We start from the raw sequence: 16,272 nt of genomic DNA on the forward strand, positions 1-16,272 counted from the left end.
GAAACCTTTACTGCGACACAGTGCATGAAGTCACTTATTATTTAAGATTTAAATTTTGAATATGAATTAATTATTTAAAGGTAGAAAATTTAGCTGAAATCAACAGTTTTCCTGCAGCTGTTCAGAATAACATTTTAGCGGTCCATAGCAAAATTTCGGTGTATTTTATTATATTCGTTGACCTCTGTAAACAAATTGAACATTTTCAAAACGAGCGTTTAAGACGACGTTGAGGTGTGCCAACATCTGATCCATTTAAAAAAAAAGCTTTTTAAATATTGTTCCCGCCTCTAAGATGAATTATATTTTAATACATTCATTAAGCCCGTGAAAGGGTTAGTTAGCTCAAAGCGTAAATACTTTTTGCCATAAGGAAAATTACATAAAAATTAGGGGAATTGAATTTAATTGCTTCATTCACCTTTTTTTTAAAGTTGCAGTGGTAGAAAAAAATGTTTTTAAAAAATCATTAAACACTGATTTGTGCTCCTACACTTAGATCGATGTTCATATACAGTATTTAATGAACTATATAAGTATTTTATTAAGTTGAGGTTTTGAAAATGCACAGAAAGTTAGCCTTCGTTCTTTTGGGTTTCAGTTTCTTCATAAACAATTTCTCATCATCATGATGACGTTGGATTAAATTGATACAAAATTTCATCGCTGTTTAAGAGATCACTAATTAACTCTGCCCTCCGGTTAGCATTTCAGTAACCTACTATCAAATTAACAGAATGTTGCACTTGTTTTGGCACCTTAGACTTTCTAAAAAACCACACTCATTTCCAATAATTTTTCCGTCCCTTTAACCGGAATCGTTTAGATGTTGCAGGATAAATATTTTGAGCAAAAAATTGTTTACGCCAATATCTGTTTTCTTCTTTCGTGTTTCTAAATACATTTTTGGATCACACGTGTCTTCAGGGTGACACGAGTGAATTTGCCAGACTCCTCTACTGAAATCTTTGAAGGTTTTCGCCAACACATTATATTATGTTAACGTCCCCTGACTGAGGTGTGAGTTGCTTTTCATTCTACATGCTTTAGCTGCGACCTTGATTTCGACGCAAGGGCAGTGGTCCTAGTCTTACTCGCTCGCACAGGAGCTGCAACCACGCGCGGCATGGTAAACCGCTGATAAAGAATTAGTCTCTTTAAATTGGTTTAGATTGCCAATGAAATTTTCCAAAAGAAGATTTTTCCACCGCGATTGTGTTTAGTGGTTTTTGGAACTAAAGAGACTAAAATTGACTGTTAATAAGACTTAACCGAGTCAATAAACGTGATTTTTCACTCTTATTTTTTTCTATTGGGTAAATGGAGCAGAAAAGAAGTCCACTTTCACCTAAAGTAGGTAAATTATAGAAAGAAAAATACAAGTTTTTAGGTTAAAGGTTTGTTTGTGTAGGATTAGCAGTGGTCAAATACCTCACAATGCCCAGGACAATCCTATTAAATTTGCATGAAATTTGATTATTACAAATTACTATGACACATTTAAACAAATGATTTATGATATCTGTCAATCCATCCAAGTTCAATGTATATATCTTAACATTATTTTCAGATTTATTAAAACTGCCTGCAATGGTACAAATGAATAACAACTCTCTTGAACTGCGCAGATGGGGTTTAGCAATAATCGCTCAAAATCCTCTTGAAGTTAGAATGATGCCAGCATGTAAAATCAATGCTTATCAAGCAATTAAAATCGTAAACTAAACTAACAAAGGCGCGCGATAGTGAGGTGATTTAATAAATGCAAGCCTCAGGTCTTTTCTGCTCGCTTTGTGATGAGTTGCACGGATTGATCAGCAGAAATGCATTCGACTCATGCTATGCACTTCCTACTAGCGCAATGCTGCTTGACAAAAAATGGTGCGCTGAGTAAACGCTTGAGATGGAAAATCCTCTTCTTTTGCATTGTGTAGACTTCTCTTTTCGCCAATTCCTTTCGCACAGTCATTGGAATTTTCTAGACATGCGCTTTTAGTTTGCAAGAAGGAAAACTTTATAAGAGGGAATCCAGGTGATGCAGTGATGCAGAAGGCGTCAAAATAAATTGAAGGCCAACGCGTAAAACACAATGAATCTCAACACGTTAACTGTCAGACGAACCTGCAACCTTATTGACGATACGCCTTTAATAACACTTTTAATCACTCGTCAATGATTCAACTCAACTTCCTATAAACGAAAAGACAATGATGAAACGAGCCTGTCAATAAAAAATATAGTTATAAATCTTCTCTGTAGCTTGTAGCTTATTAGATATTTTTATGTTATCGTTGTTTGGACCATCACACCAGTGTTTTTTCTGTTCCATATAAACAATCTAAAAAATGCAGATAACAAAGAAACATTTGCCACATTGCCAGAATCAATCAATTTTTTCGTTCGCAATCGTTAAATACTAAGATGAATTACAATAACCAATTCTCTTTCGACATGTAAGTTATTATGTCTTTTTTGCTCTAAGCAGACTCGAATGATTCAGCCAAGTTGATGATATTCAAATGAATTATTGCAAAAAAAAAACATGTTTACTGTTTTCATGCCTACAAATAATATTGGAGTGACGAGTGCGTTGGTTTAAGTGATGTAAGTGCCAGAACACATGCACATGTATAACATTTACTAAAATATTTCTTTCATTGAGGAGTGTTAATTTAAATTTTGTCATTGATTTCTTTTAGAGTGAGGGCACATGACGGAATAGCCTACCACCAGAGCTCAAGGCTTGAGAAATATGCCACCCTGAGTAAATGAGCAAAAATTTCATGTAGCTGTACTTTGTGAAAAAATTATTCTGTTTGTTCTTTATTTGATCTTTTTTTGTTACTAGAAAAAAATTATTTATGCAACGCTAGTTAAGTGAGATCATTAAAACGGTATTTTGAATAGAACAGAAACAACCTTGAAACCTTCACGATGCTATGCACAACATAATTCATGATCCAAAATTAGATCTATTTCCTCATTTGGCGCCAGAAATAGAGACACATTAAATACCGATCGCTTTTGATCTTTAATATATGATATATGATTGTTCGGATAACTATTATTTTTTCTTGATTTTGTTAAATCATAAAATTAGTAGCAGCTATCGTCAGTTTTACGGGAAATATCTCAGCCCTTGCTTAACTAAACAGACATTTGGCTCGCAGCAGTAGGGTTTGATTGTTAAATACTATTCATTGGGAAAGTGGTCCCAAACGGCACCGTAGCAAGAAACCAGTTTGGATGCTGTTTGCGCGAGTCGCTCGCTGGAATATTTGCTCTCTTGCGAAGCCAACAGCGAGCGGGCGAACCATCGAGCGGCTCAATTATGTAAGAAGCAGCGGCAACCGCATTATGTCTTGGGCGAAATGACCCGGTAACACCAGCCCGCAGCCCAGAAAACAAAACTAACGTCATGGCCCAATTATTAGCACACACACTTACACACGCGCGCGCATTAAGGTATTCTTGAAAATACTCGCATACGCGTGCCCCCAGCCAATGGAGCGGCTAATTCCTTTTTCGGATCACTATATATAATAAACAAACAAAAATACTTTTTTGGGCAAGTGCCCGCCAGACTAACTTGAATTACTCAATGAATTGCGGAATGCTAAGTTTTACAGTTAAATTCTTTCTTTTAAAGTGCCGTTTTGATGTTGGATTTTTTAAGATTTTATGATTTATCTCACAAATCCACGTTGATACAATTTTGGGATCATCAAATCAAACGTTGGAATAATTTTTAGTTCCAATGATTCTTACAAAACTGGAACAATTAAAACCCGTATAGGAATAAATTTATTTTTAAAATGAAGGCCAGACTTTTAACTTATATTGGTGATAATTACATGAACTTCAAACAGAGATTTAAATCGCATTTTGATGCCAAATTGCTTCAATTTTTATAATTCTTCTTCTTCTAAATTATTAAATGTGTAAACAGAGTTGGTGAATATGTGCGTAATTGAGAAAGCATATTTTCAGCTGCTGTTCCCAAACTTAATAAGAAAGCACCGTCAAAATAACAGCGCTACGCACGATTTATATTATGTCAATCTAGTAAAAGCAGGACCAAGAAAATCGTAATGCATTGTGCTTGCTGCCGTGATGCTGGGCTGCACTCGCGCGCGCAGAATCAATTTTCTCCGCTCAGAGTGAATGAGCGTTATTGCATAACCTCGCAATTCATTAGCCGCTGTCGAGTAGCCGACAAACTCGTCAACTCGGTGTGCATGTACCGTTAGTTAGCTCTGAATACGCCGCTCTTAAGTCAGTTGAGTGAGTAAGGTGTCGCAATGAGCAGATTTTCCTATCTGTGAGAGCAGAGAGCCGCTGCACTCGTTGAATTTATCACTTGCACTGCTTGTCCGTCGCCGCCGAGACAACTTTCAATCTCTCTTGTTACACATTTCTAACAAACAATCAAACAGCACCGATGCACTTCCTTATAATTACCCCTTAATGACAGCACTCGCTGCATTTGCCGCGGAAGAATAATCATGACGGCCTTTTCTTTTTCAGCTCAATGTATCAATGAGATGTAAATGATTCACAAATACCGAGAAACATCAAAGAAATTTAAAATTTAATTTACAAAAAAGCTGTGCCAGCATCAACCTTGGCTAGCCTAAAAAGGGAACAAGTAAAATTTCATACATATACACCTAATTATTTGTTTCGCAATAATCTAAAAAAAAATTAGAAATTAGAAAAATTTGGAATTTCTTAGAAAATAATTTAAGTTAACAAAGAGAAGCATTGATTTAAATCTGCAATTTGGAAACCATGGTTTCAAGTTACCACAGCATACTTAAAATATATCCGATAATATACATTTAAATCGATTTTACACCACTTTCGCATCCTCATACATCTTTAGAGCACATTCAACTTTCTTTACAAGTTTTTTGCCAATTAGTTTGAGTGCAAATGGTTCTAACATGACTCTCAAATTTTTTTCGATCGCTAATATTGGCTTTAATAGAGGCTATATAGAATAATTGCAAGTAGTGATCGGTAGCGCCACCTGCAACTGAAAACCCACAGCTGGATAAGGAGGAACGGGTAATTGCACTTTGCTGCACTCTGCATTCAAGTACACAAAGTTGAAAACTGGTTTCAATGAGCAATGTAATTTTATCGGACATAGATCTCACAGACATAACACTCTCAGACAACCTTTCCATGCTTTACGTTTGCGTGTGTTCTTGACTGCTCGTGTTTATATGAGATCGTGAGATCTTAACAAATTTTTAACTATCTCAATCAGTGCAAATATTGTCCAATTTTTAATTTATTGTAACTTTTGATCATTTGGCACAATATTTGAATTTTCTCAGGAGTATTGATTGTTGTATTCTTAGCTAAACGAAATTGGAGCAAGCAGCCTTTTCTCACATTAACGTGTTAATTTAACAACTTTACTAACATTTCATCCAGTCAGACTCTGAACATGGCAAAAAATGATTACGCTTGATTATGCAAAAAGATCTAACCTTAAAATATTACATGCATGAGATATTTTAATTTGTAATTAAAACCATTCATACTTGAGATTTATGCGTGGAATATTTTTCAGAGCACATATGTTCGAGGCTATAACCATTCAAAACATTATAACATGCCATTTTCTTGTTTCCTCAGCTGGAAAATTAATTGTCTGTGAATTGGGTAAAATTTAAGCGAACTAGGTTGCATGCAGGCGCTAAGTTGATCCTAAATTTAAGATTTATTTATTTTATATATTTCAGTGTAATTATTATTACACTGTTATTATTATGTTCATGACCATCATTCTGTGGAAACAAATTTGGATATTATTACGCAATATACCAGCGGGAGTGCGATAAAATTGATTCCCACTGCGCAGATCCAAGATGGCGTCTGAATATGGAAAGCAAAAAGCTCTCTTTGGATTGCCGTACGAGTGTCAAGATCCAAAAGACACAATTAGTACAAGCAATGCAAATTATGTCACAATATTGAAAAAAAACTATATTGGTTCTGTACGCGCATGTTCACGTGACTGTTTTTTCGCGCCATACTCCACCGGACGCCATACCTGCGCGTCGCACGAATGTGGACCCCGCTGCAATATACACATCTTCTTATAGCGATCATATAAAATATCATGATATACACATATATAAAAGGAAATGCCATGTTTACACTTACAGGCGACACGCTCTTTGTGATCCATACAGCTCTCGAGCGATAAAACTTGACTCAATATGCAGAGCGTCCAGTTTACCTTCGCTCACTGGGAAGAAACTGGTAAATCGTCATTCCGTCGGTAATTTCCATTTTCAGTTCCGAGTGCAGTTGGACTGCAAAACAACAAACAACTCTGCTCTCAACTGCGTATCCTTCGATTCAATCTGCACTGCAGCTGAATAAATGCAAGCATTTATGTGACTTTTTTCGAATACAAATGAAACTTTATGGGGATTCATTTATCCTATTCTCAGATTTCACTAATTTAAAATATTCATCGCACTTAGGTCTTTCTGTGAGAGAAATATTACTTTTATATTAAGCTGTCTGAACGTGGGCACCAGTGGCCGCAGACTTGGGAGACTGGGGACTTCCCTTATTGCAGCTTAGGCGCAACAAGGCAAAAAATAAGGTGAAAAAAGAACGATTCTTGTGGTTCTAAAGCGAAGTGCTAGTACATCCGTCTCGCAATTCATTCCTTTTTTAAAGAGTAATTGCACCTTACATATTCAGTAAAGAGCGCATCCTTATTTTAATGAAGGGGAATGAATCATCTATTTGCTTGTTCATTATTTGTCAGTAGCTCGAGTCACGAGATGAACGTAATTATATTTTTTTCTTAACGTGGTTAAGCTTTTTCTGGAAAATACGAACATTGTTTGAAGTGTCCACTCGAGGCAGTCATCTTTTCTTTAGAAGTACTATGCCCATTGCACATTTCATATTTTCTGCGTGCTATGCTTTACTGTACACAGTCAATCTGATGAAACTTCCTTTATTACCCATCTAAACAACAACCCGTGCATATCCTTTGTGCTCTAAAATACGGTGATTCTATAGATATCTTTTTTATTTTCATTGAAATTATAACAACCTCAAGTGCATTCGCCTTCATTAGCATCTACTAACGTTTTTTAAGAACGACAGCAACTTGGCTAATTTAAATTGTTCTCATCTTATACACTTATGTGACTTTGTCACGATTTTAAAAGACGAATCTTGATTAATAAAATTAGCACTTCCTCAACAGCTGCGGCATTACTACTCACTTTCACGCGCTTTCACGAGGATCTAGCTTTATTCAAAAGATTGGCGATAAATTAGTTTTAATAATGTCAAGGCCAACAGTCACCATTGCCAGAACCAGCTGTGCCATAATTTTGGTACTACTTAACCTTTTTGTTGTAAATCAATTCTGTTGTACAATTTGAATCATAAAAGGCATGAACTAAACTAGCAAACGACCTTTCTTTAAAATCGTGAAAAAAATGGCATGCAATATATTTCAATCAAATCTGACGCAGGGGGACAAACTAGCAATTTTGTAGCCAAATAAATGATAAATAGTTTATTGTGCACTCCCTCGATTATCTCCGCTTCAGCATGCTTTCAATACAGAAACGAAACCTTGATCTTGATGTGTGAACGCGCGTAAGGACATTCCAGTAAATAAATATATCACGATCGCATACAAGCAACACCGATATAACCGATTCATAGGTTTTTTAATTAGATATAGATGTGCAATTTTTTGCTGTAATCGGTCGTAATAGATAATTGCTCTTATAGTGGTCGGGAATTCACATCCAGTACAAAATAAAACCACATCTTTTGGATTTCCGTAAACATGTTTTTCTTTAGGACAAGTTAAGATCATGTTTTCTAGAGATTAATGAGACACATTAAATTTTATTATGTTCTTTCAAGCTTAAACAGCTTTGAAGTATCTAAGAAATCGTTGTCACTTATCTTCTTTTGCTTCAGGTTTAGTTTAAACAGGACAATCAAGTTAAAAAGTATTGATGTACAAAGCTGAAGCAATAATTGGGATAATTTGCGCGAGTACTATACATTATAGAGCAAGATTGTATAAAAATACACTAAATTTTTACTAACCGATGTGTTAAATTTTGCTGTTCAGTTGAAAATATCCATTGATATTCACATTTGGGGCGAATCTTATAGCTCGGTTAAAGGAATTTAGCATCTCTGTTATAAGTAAAGTCACGTTAAAATTCAAGCTCGTCAAGAATTAATATCTTCTTTTCACCATTCTTTGAGCATCTCTCTGAACTATTTCCTGGTAATAGTGCATATTTTTAACAACTGCCATAGCTTCTTGCAAATCAGAATTTAACTGAAAAATTATTGCGAATTCTGTTCATTATTTTTTGAATATTTCACGAAAGCAAATTTTAACCTGTTTTTGGGCGACTTGAGCCGTCATGAACAAAACAGTAGGAGATAACCAAGATAAAAATATCATTTCTGAGAAAAACAGTGCAATAGGTAGATCGCCAGCCAATGAGTAAGTTGCAGTTATCTTGTATGCAAAGATCAGGATGTTTGACAAATTGAGGAACATCACCATGCCTGTTGCAACCGTTGAACATTTTCCTGTTAGGCATTATTATTATTAATCTTCACGAATAAAACGCTTTCCGACACATAAACTGTACCAAAGTGTTCGATAATACCATCAGTAAAACTATGCCAAAGCAAAGCATATTCATGAAATGTTTCATGAATGTGTTGTGTCCGTTTTATCGCAGACTAATAGTTGGTTCAGGGTTAAAATTAATTTTGCATTAGATGATACAGAATACTTACAACAAACTCCTTTAAGATGAGATGAGACACATTTTTCATCGCCACGCAGTTGAGGACCCACAAATACAAAATTAAATTCGAATAGCAGGTCCCCACTCCATAAAGGTAATCATCCATAGAAAAATGCGTTTCACACTTTTTGAAAGAATGTGTCTTTGAAATAGAAAATACACAAAGCAACGAGATGTCAAAATACAAAATGCTGTCCTCAATTTTTGTAAATGGATGACACGTCTATTTTTTGCAAAACTGACAAATTCCGCCTGCATAATGGTTTTATAGTAAACGAATATATGTTTAAATTTTTAATACCTCAAATACGCTCCAATTATTGATGTACTTCACTTGAGAATTTATATTTATGAGAAGAAGAAGTGGTAATATTACTTGCAAAACCATGTCGTATGAATAAATGGTAAAGAAAAATGCTGTGTTTAAATCAAGTTCGCTGAAACTTTGGAAAAATCCAAGACGGCTGAAAATTTTCTTAATTTATTAAATCAAATTTTTGTGAATGCTTTGACCGCAACTCTGACGAAACCAGCAATCAAACACATGTGCACCAAGAGGACAATCATGAAGTAAATCGTTGAGAATGAAACAATTTCAATTGCAATCCTGATTTGCCAATCTTATGCAAAGGAGTGATTCCAAAAATCTTGCACATAGCCAAAAACATTTGATGCTCCTTTAAAAATGGCATTTTTTTCTACAAATCTGGATTTTTGTCAAAGACAAATTTACATCAACACTACCACGATACTGGATGAAGTGGCAGAACTAATACCGACTTCAAGCTATATACAATGGCCAACAACTAATATAATGTATAGAAATCAACCCACAAGGAGGGGCTCGGTTGCGAAAGTCAATTATATATCCTAGAGACTATTGAGGCTTTCCACAAAAGAAAATAGCGGACACACACATTATCAAGTGACGCAGTGCAAAATATTGCACCTATCTTCTGACGTCAATAAATTTAAACATGTATAACCTCAAATTTGAGGAACTCGAAATTAAGTCTATTCAAATTTATGCACGCTAAATTTCTTCGTATTGTAATAAGTTTTCTTTTATGTTGAGCGCTAAATAATGACTTTGCAACAAACACCGTTGAGAGACAATTAAGAAGATTAGCAACTCACTGCCAATTCTTTGAACTGAACGACATTAGCAGTATGCCCTCTGGCATTGCGTCATTTTTTAGCCAATATAAATAAACCTGTCAAATTTGCGTCAGACGCAACAAAGGTCGGGGTCGAGGATAGATTTGCATTTGTTAGAACCTTTGACTCCACACAATCAATCGCTCATTCTTCATAAAGGAACTTGAACTTAATTTTTTCAATGAGAATGCTTCTCATTGTCAAGGATACACCTTGCTCGAATTGTCTCTCATGTAAAAGAGTTAGAGAGTCAACGTACAGTTCAATTAGAAATTTCTATGTCTTAAAAAATAGTACAAAAATGTTTGATCGTCAATACGGATGTTCCATGATTCCAATCTGCATCAGGACAATCAATTTCACGAATAAATCCTATGAAATCTGCAGTAAAATGTGATAAACTTTAAATATACAGATCATTTAACTCCTACCGAAAGAAAACTGTCTTGCATTCATGGCAACATAATAGTATATAGTGATTCAAATTAACTTCTAGAGCTTTCCCTGTATTTCTGAATTTTTTCGCTTTAACCTAAAATTAACTGGAATATTTTAAAGTCTTACCGATTGCAACGCTTTTTTAATTGATTTATATATATATATATATATATATATATATATATATATATATATATATATATATATATATATATATATATATATATATATATATCTTCTGAATCAATAATTTTATTTAACTTATTTATTCCTAGTTCACACTTGCCAATTTCTTTGATGCAGCACTGATATTCATGATGTAACCCGTTCATTCCAAAGCACGCAAAACGTCTCTGTTCATCTGCAGTGCTAAATATTAAAATGGACACACATTATCATCCTCACATTATGAATTCGGCCTTAACTCGCGTGTTTTCATCCATCACAAATATGATGGGAAGTTGACTGTACGCCAACAAAGAAACGAACGTGACGAAGAGAACCAAAGTGACTTTGCTACTTTTATTATAAATTGCCAAGAGATTTAAAAGGTAAATGAGAACAGCCATGCAGAATTTAGCGATCATCGCTCCAAAATTGAAAAAAATATTTAAAGATTTATTCTGTACATTTCCTCTTACAGGCTCTATTTTGCAAATCATCTATCAGCAATTAAATTTCAATTTGTTTTCTTTTTATACGTGATAGTCAGTTTTTCTGATGCTCGTCGCGAAGAGCTGCATGATAACGCCCAAAAGCAAATTAAGAATACGCATGAGCAAAGACCTAAGGAAGCTGAGTAGCTTCAAAACACTTGGGTGGCCGTTATTCAACGTTTCCCCGGTTAAAATCGTCAAATGAATAAAAACGATCAGTACAAAAATTGCCTTTATTTTTTGTTTAAAAGTGGCGTACTCTTTCTCTTGAAATTTCACTGCATTGACATTTCTCTTCAAAATTAAAGTGGGGAAAAGATGACTTTTATGTTTATTGTTTGAACTGCGTTTTGCCACCTGAAATGCCGACTATTGGTTCAAGTAAAAAATTAAAAGTCTGATAAAGTAATTGACAAAGAAGTTAATTGGCGTTGATACTGCAGAAATAAATAGAACAGAAAGCGCCTAAAAGCATGTGTAATTGTAACACGTCCAGAGTTGATATTAGCTGATAGAATTGGATAATGTTCCATATTCACATCTTAATATAATTTCAAAGCCGTCCGGATTTAGCCGACAGAAAACGTAAGCTGTAAATAATATGTAAAATGTATGCTGTAATAATATGGTTACAATGGTTAAGCTGTCTACTAAAAAATTTAAATCTGCTTTTTCTGATCTCTCTCGTCCATGAAAATTGGATGCATTGGATTGATGGGATTTTAAGTAGAATTTTAGCACAACATTTTTGGCGTCCACGATTATATTGCTCAACGCACAAACAAGCTGGTTGAAGAATGATGATTTCGCTTTTTATATTGATGGTTTGATGTTGGTAATATATTACATTGATTACAATGATACTCATTGTCAGTCCCACAAAGTACCAGCAGAGCAAAAAATATAACAGCGTATAACTCTTTTTGCCTATTATTACTTATAGCGTATATTACCACATTACAAGAAGCAGCCTTACTTGAAAAGGTTGTAAAAATCGCGGTCAGTTTCAACTATTATTTGAAGAAATTGCTCAACTGTTTCGTAATTACGTTGTTTGATACCAAATTGAAAAAGAATGATAACATTTGACAGTACAGAAACAACTATCTGAAATACGAAAAAATGACGATGAATAATTTCAGAGGCACCTCAGTAATTCACATTTACCTGTCCCAGTGATTGCCTGTTAACTGTGAAGTAGCCATCCAATGAAATTTGAGGTGCTTTAACAATCGCTTTGCTAAAGAACCGTATAAGCTAGGAAAAGAGCTGAATTGTAAATACTTTTTAAATATAGATTTTTTACGAATTTTTTCGTCTGCTTTCTGGTGTTGAGGAAAGTTGTCTGTTCAATGGATGCTTGAAGGCAGTTTAATACCTGAAATTGCCCATTGCGTGATTTTAAATTGAAAATATGTTCCTTTGATGTAGTTACAGTTATCCGTGCCTTTTCCGCTTCAACAAATATGATGACGAGTTGAGAACAAAAAAGTACCAGGAAAATAAGATAGAAGTTGCTTGAACCTGCATCTTCAAATTTTGAATACACTGTTACGAATTGTAGTGTAAAATATGTTATATTCACAACGGTGTTCACGATTACGATCCCACATGCATAGGAGAAACTGTTACCTGTATTTAAATCACACGTACACGCATTAAAATAACTTCAAGGAACTTAACTCATTCTAAACCTTCACCTAGTGGAGCAGCCAAATCACTAATTAGACAGAACCATAAATTACGAAGCCCGAGAATTGATTTTTCCGTTCTCTTGTTTGGGAATGCCACGTTTAGTATCTCCGATTTCTATAATTTAATTATATTTTATGTGGCTATAATATGTTCAATTTTACTTAAAGCCTATGTGTTTACCCACCTCCAAAGTCCTAAGAAGAATTTGTGACACGATGCAAATATATCGACAAGAAATTATCCAAAAGCAAATTACAAATGAAACAAAATACAGTCCTAATCCATGTAAGAGATGATCAAATTTAGGTGGGGAGGCATGCACAAGAAAGTCGACTAGTATATTAATGAACACAAAGGCTGAGCCAAAAAGATAAAAACATTTGATCTTCTTGCTCATTGATAGCTTTGATGAGCTAAATGTTTCTCCTAATTTAGATTCGAGTTCTCTCTGCAACCAAAATACACACCATGTAAACTTTGTGGCACGCACTGATTCTGTTCTTACTTCATAAATCATCCAATTATTTATATAAGTCACCAACTCCTTCAGTTTCGGCAAAATCATGAACGGCAAAAGCTGATAAAGCGCAATCCCAGCAGAATATGCTACCATGAGCATTGTTGAGCCATCATTTTTCCGAAGCATTATCTAAAACGAACTTTGAATTTTTACATATTTAAAAGAAAACAATATTGTAGCTGCATAATCTTAAATATTTCGTGTTTGCCTCATAAAACATTGATTTGCAAAAACGAAAAAAGATTGATTGCAAAAATATTGGGAAACTGTAAAGCTTCGCATCTTACCCTGATAACAACAATTGTGTACATAAAGCCAAGTACAGCTTGCACAATGTTAAAAATGACATAAAAATACGTTCTCCAATGGAAAAGTTTCAGCTCATATTTTCCAGAATTTTGATTGAAGAAAATAGGATGAATACCATGGGCAGCACCAATCGTTACCAAAGTCTGCATTTTAGTGAATTAGTACACCGAACATTTTAGAACGTCGGTCTAGTGCAAAAAAAGAGTTGTTAAAGAATTTAAATGTCCTGCGAGTGTCTTTTTGAGTGCAAAGGCGATGCTCGACACACACTCGTCTACCTTGAGAAAATGGAATAGGAAATACAAGCGCAGGCGTGCAGCTTTAGCTACAATCTGAGTTATATACGTATATAATGAGTTATGAGCATGAGATGAGTGTGTTTCAATTTGAATTCATTTCCTTCTCTGCTCCTGCGATGAACTTAAGTGAACTTCTGCAAAGGTGAATTAAAGAAACGACCAGAAGGGTTAATTTTTTCCGCTGGTTATTCACCAGCCCCGTCTTTTATTTTTATAATGCTGTTTTAATACTCTTTGGCCGTTATTGTGCTATCAATATTACGTCAAGCTACAATAAGGAATGGATGAAATATAGCTTACCAAATTATTTAAGGGGGTGTTTTACGATGCATTATTTATTTTGCGGCTTGTTTAACGTCTGTGTGGAGTTCTTTTATATTTTTTTATTTTTTTGCAATGCTTTTAGCTATATTATTTTTGTGATATTGAATGACTATGACCAAGAAGGAAATAGTTGTTATGACTTGTCACAAAGGAGCTTTATAGATGAGCAATATAGTTAATTGCTATTCTCGCAGCTGTCCTGAGTCCTGATGCACGATACTACATTTGTTGATTGCGATTCTATTGATGTAGGTCCTCCACAACGTTCAAGTGAATGATGTGTCATATTTTATTTATGAGAAAAATGTGCAAAATATACATTTTCAAAATCACTTTTCTAATGTAGGGCACTATTTAACAGAAGAGCATAATATTTTCCTATTAATTTTTAATAGACTTTAAAATAAATTAAAACTATGCACGTCACCACTGAAACGAAAAAACTCTGCCGAATTTAATCGCCTTTCTTTGAGTCCAAGTTGAACCAACACAATCAAGTTCATCAGCAATGCGAAGGTTATCTACAGAATCGTTTTTCATTAAATCATAACATTATATTCAGTTATTGTTTCCCTACGCTGTTTAAAGACCTCCCGTTGACAAGGAAGTATCCATCCAGAGAAATAACTGGTACGTGCGACGTGATCATTTTGCTGAAGAATTTAATCAGCTGTAGCAGGGCATTGAAAAAGGATAATGATAAATCTTTAATGTTATCGATTGGAACAAAATATACCATTTTCTTGGAGGCTTTGTCCATTCTAAGAAATTTAGTAATCTCCATCGCCTCCGTTAAATCATTTCTAATCTGTAAAACAGTACGCTCAAATAATGAAAGGCAAAACAAATAAGTGTTCATCGCACAATACCTTCTGCTGAGCGGATTCAGCAGCCATGAAGATGATTGCGATTTGTGAATAATCAATTAATATAATGAGAATCATGAAAAAAATAATGTCATATTGATCCGTTTTTAAATATACAGTGCATAATTGAAATAGAAAAACTAAAATGACCAGGCAGTAGTTTACCAACTCGGCTCCAATGACGAAGGTGAAGCAGTTTCCTTATGGTTAAAGAGGAAGAGACAAATTTAATTCTCCATCTCATTCATGGATGTATATATCTACCCAAAAACACTAGGTTGTTGTTTAAGAGTTTGTACCAAACGAAGCGAAATCTCAGGGGCTCATTGTTACTCTTAAATGAACTCTTGGCGTTTATAATATCTCGCTCTTTGTGTTGTAGTAACTTTTTTTTTTAAAAAAAAGGGAATTAAAAATTACTTCATATAATGCTAATCAAAACATATACCCACCTTAAACCTCGCGAGCGTTAGTGACGAAGCTTCCGTGGTTGCATAGCACGCAGCAACCCAAAATGCAGTGAAAAATATTACATATTGCATGCCTATCCAACGTAGTATAGCTTCTACTGCTTTAGTCTGATAGCCTGATATGGATAGTACCGAAATTACTAAGAAGCTAGGGAAAATTGTTAGTGCTAGCAAATATTTTGTTTTTCTAGGAATTGCTAGCCGCTGCAGATAACGATTCTGGAATTTATAAAAGTAACTCATAGAAATTAGGTCATATTTGCGACGCTGAATATTGCCTTTATTGTAATATCAAAGCTATCCCACTCATTGATATATTTAGCAAATTGTCCTAGTTTTGGCAGCAACAACAAAGGTGTCAACAGAGGAGTACTAATCGATATTAAAAATGCGGCGACCATAGTAATAGACGATGAATCCTTCAAATTTATGGCAAACTGCGTGACAAAGGTGGCAAAATTAAAAATTTTAAAATAATTTTAACTTTTGTTTTACCTTAATTCCTGATTTCACATAGCTAAAACCGAAAACTAATTGAACTATGTTGATAATGCAAAAATAGAGAGTGCACCATCTTAAAAATTTCACTTCTAGCCTTCCAGATTTTTTGCTGTAGAAGAAGGGGTACACACCAAAGAGTCTTGATACTTTAACCAGGAGTCGAATCTCTTTGTAAAAATGACTCATTGAAAGAATT

General features: G+C 34.6%; 1 long non-coding RNA gene across 1 annotated transcript; it reads right to left on the reverse strand.

The window, feature by feature from the left end:
* Positions 1-12,384: 12,384 nt before the first annotated feature.
* LOC135944295 (uncharacterized) lies at positions 12,385-13,567 on the reverse strand. Its single transcript, XR_010575304.1, has 3 exons — positions 12,972-13,567; positions 12,793-12,901; positions 12,385-12,724 (listed from the first exon to the last, which is right to left on the reverse strand). It is a non-coding gene; the product is annotated as an uncharacterized LOC135944295 (long non-coding RNA).
* Positions 13,568-16,272: the final 2,705 nt, after the last annotated feature.

The sequence above is a fragment of the Cloeon dipterum genome, chromosome 4, assembly GCF_949628265.1.
Source record: "Cloeon dipterum chromosome 4, ieCloDipt1.1, whole genome shotgun sequence".
NCBI classification, from domain to species: domain Eukaryota; kingdom Metazoa; phylum Arthropoda; class Insecta; order Ephemeroptera; family Baetidae; genus Cloeon; species Cloeon dipterum.